Source organism: Rhinolophus sinicus, linkage group LG04, assembly GCF_036562045.2.
Source record: "Rhinolophus sinicus isolate RSC01 linkage group LG04, ASM3656204v1, whole genome shotgun sequence".
In the NCBI taxonomy this organism is placed as follows: domain Eukaryota; kingdom Metazoa; phylum Chordata; class Mammalia; order Chiroptera; family Rhinolophidae; genus Rhinolophus; species Rhinolophus sinicus.
In genome coordinates, this window is record NC_133754.1 from 108284192 (window position 1) to 108288018 (window position 3827).

The window sequence follows — 3827 nt, forward strand, 5'->3', positions numbered from 1 at the left end:
CCGGGCAGGTGGGGGCAGGGCGAGCTCTGGGAGGGGAGGGAGGGGGCGGCTAGTCTCAGTGCCTAAGGCTCCGTTTTCTGCTCGGCAGTGAGGGCTTAAACCACCGTTTTCAGCCTTCTTCCCTCAGTCTTTTCTCCGAGGTCTCTGCCATGAGCGTTGGGTTCAGCCGTGGTATATGCTGTCCCCTCAGCCCTGTGGGCCATAAGCGGAGCCCTAGGAGTCCGAGTTCTTCCCTCTCCCGCAGCTGCGGTAGTTCCGGGAAGCAGCGAGCTCGGAGCACTGAGCCAGGTCTGCGTTCTGCTCCCGCGTGGCTCCGTCTCTGCACACTTCTCCCTTCCCTCCTCCCCCCACTCGCCCGAATCTCCCACCTGTAGGTGATTTCAGTCGGTAATGGGCCTCTTCGTCTTGCCTGTCTGCTGTGCAGGGAGTCCTTTGTGGAGATTTTGTTGTTCGATTCTTTGTAAATTCCAGGGGAGTTTTACAGAGGCTCACCTCACGCGGCCATTTTTCCGGACCCTTCGATTTCAATTCTTTCCAATTGGTTAAGGTTTGTTGTATGACCTATGACATGGTCTTCATGGTGAATGTTCCACGAACACTTGAATAGAATGTGTATTCTGCTTTTGTTAGGTGAAATATTCTATAAATGTCAGTCAGATCCAGTAGGTCGATGGTGTTGTCATTCCTCTATATCCTTGCTGATTTCATCTCTAGAACTTCTATAAATTGATGAAAGTTGGGTTTTGAAATCCCTGACTACAACTATGAATTTGTCTATTTCTCTTTTCATCTCTATCAATTTTTGCTTCATGTATTTTGAAACTGCTGTGTGCTGTACACACACTTTGGATTGGTGTATCTTGGTGGGTTGATTTATCCTTTATTGTTATGTAATGCCTACTTTTGTTCCTAATAATTTTCTTTGCTCTGAAGTTTACCTTATTTTATGTTATTATAAGTTATGCTTGCTTTTTTTCTCCTTCATATTTGCATGATATATATTTTTCCATCCTTTTATTTCCTATTTATCTATTGTTGCTACTTTTGAAGTCATTTCTTTATAAACTGCATATAATTGAGTCATGTTAGTGTTATCCACTATATCTTTTTTATTTTTAATTGTTTCCAACTTTACTGAGGAATAATTGACCTCTATCTTTTTTTTTGTTGTTTTGTTTGTTCATATATTCTGTTCTTTAGTTTCTACATGTAAGGAGATTATATGGTATTTGTCTTTCTCAGTCTGATTTATTTCACTCAGCGTAATATCCTCTAGGTCCATCCATGTTACTGTAAATGGTAAGATTTCATTCTTTTTATGGCAGAGTAATACTCCATTGTACAAATATACCACAAGTTCTTTATTTAATCGTCTAATGATGGGCATTTGGCTTGATTTAAGATACGGAAACAGCACTGCGGTAAACATAGGGCTGCATATATATTTTTGAATTAGTGTTTTGGATTGACACGTATCTTTTAATTCGTGTATTTGTACCACTTATATTTAAATTAATCATTGATGCGAGGTCTGACAATTAGGTCTGACACTCCCATCCCTGCATCCTCACCCCTCAGTGTCTCTTCCTTTTCTTGTAAAGACATGAGTCCTATCAGGGATAGGGCCACATCCTTATGACCTTGATTAACCTTATTTACCTCCTTAAAATTTCTATCTCCAAATACAGTTTCATTGGGGATTAGGGTTTCAGCATGTGAATTTTTGGGTGATATTATTCAATCCATAACATTATTTTTTATGTTTGGGGAGCTTTCTTCAGTCAACCTTTAAAGGTAGGCCTGCTAACAACAAATTCTCTTAATTTTTCTTCATCTGAGAAGGCTTATTTCCCCTTCATTTTAAAGGATAGTTTTGCCAGATATAGGATTCATAATTACCAGTTGCTTTTTTTTTATCAGTTGAAATGTTGTGCCACTAACTTCTGGCCTTGATAATTTCAAATAAGAAATCTGGTGCCATTAATTTGATATTCCTATATTGTTGGTAATGCATCATTTCTCTCTCTCTCTCTTTTGCTCTCTCTTTCTCTCTCTCTAGTTTTTCAGAAGTTTAATAATGATGTGTCTTTCTTTCAGTTTCTTTGGGTTTATCCTATTTAGGTTTCACTCAGCTTCTTGAATCTGTATTTTTGTATCTCTTGCTGTAGGTGTCAACCATTATTTCTATTTCAGCCACACCCTCTTTCTCTTTTCCTCTGGCACTCCAATGATAAAATGTTAGGTATTTCAGATATTTAGTTAGATATGTGTTTTACAGATCCCTGCAGCTCCATTTGTTTTTTTCAGTTTATTTTTTCTGTTTTGTTCAGATTGAATAAATTCAATGGACCTGTCTACAGGTCCATGGAGTGTATCCACTGTCATCTCCACTCTACTATTGAGTCCATGCAGTGAATTTTTAAAGTTTTAGTTATTGTATTTGTCAGTTTTATAATTTACATATGGCTCATTTTTGTAACTTCTATTTGTAGAGATTTTCTATTTTTTCATTTGTTTCAAGAGAGTTTGTAATTGTTTGTTGAAGCATTCTTATTACAACTGTTTTAAAATCTTTGTCAAATAATTCCAACATCATATTCATTTCAGTATTGGCATTAGTTGATTTCTTTTTTCTCATTAAAAGTGTATTTTTTCTGTTTTTTGGTGTGATGAGTTAAGTTTTATTGTATCCCAGACATTCTTGTTATTATGTTTGGTGACTCTTAATGCTATTTAAATCTTCTGCTTTAGTAGGCAGTCACCCTTTAAGTTTAATGTCTAGGTCTTGCCTACTTTTGTGGGCTGTAGTTTCCAGGACAGTTCAGTTTTCAGAGCCATTGCATTTCTATTCTGGTCTGTCTCATTGTTCTGGCATTTCTGGGGCTCTCACTGAATCCCTGCTGGTGCTGCCTGAAGAGGTGGAAGTCGTTTCCCTGGGCCACCTGCTGCTGTGAGTCCACCTGCTGCTGAGGGAAGTGGGAGGGGCCAACACCAATGGGCCTGTGTCTTTTCATGCCACTGGCAAAAGACAGAGAGATGCCAGGCTGTGCCAATACTATCCCTCAGGGGATCAGCTCACCCGCCAGTGCTCAGGTATGGAGTAGGGGTTGGGTCATCCCAGCAGAGCGTTGAAGGCAAATTAGGTCCTTGCTGTGTACCTTTGTAAAGTGGGCTCTGATGGGTTTCTCCTCTTCCAGGTCTTTGGCCAGGCCTTTCTTGTTTGTTTGCTTGCTTGTCTGTCCCCATTGGTGGTTCCAGGTTCCAGGCCTCTCTGGCACCCATATGGGGCATGTGGGAAATAAAAGAACTCACCACATCATCATTCCTCAAGCCCTGAGCTCTATAACCAGTGTACCTTATTCTTTCCAGCTTTCAAAATCCTTTTTTGTTGTCTGTTGGATTATTTCCAGGCTATTTAGTTGTTTTCAGGGGTCCGGGGGAGGAGGGATAGTGGGTCTATGCTTCCTTGTTCTGAACATACCATTTGAGATTTTGCAAATGGAAATGGGAATGAACCATTTCAATTCCATGATTGCAAGAGTCATTGCTGGGCCTTGGTACAGAGTGGGCACTCTGTAATAATTATTGGTTAAATGAATGAGTGAATGGAGTTTTCATACTTTAATTTCAGTATCTTAAAGGCATAAAGAGCCCCATAGCCCTGAATTCTTGGACAAGTACTTCTCGGGGCTTTTAAGCTGCATCTTTCTGAGAAAAATCCACATTGAACTGGTAGTCTGCAGGTAGGAGATTGTTATGACACTACTATCTACTTATATCTGTCCACCCATCTGTCCATTTGTCCATCTGTCTGTGTTTCTGTCTAT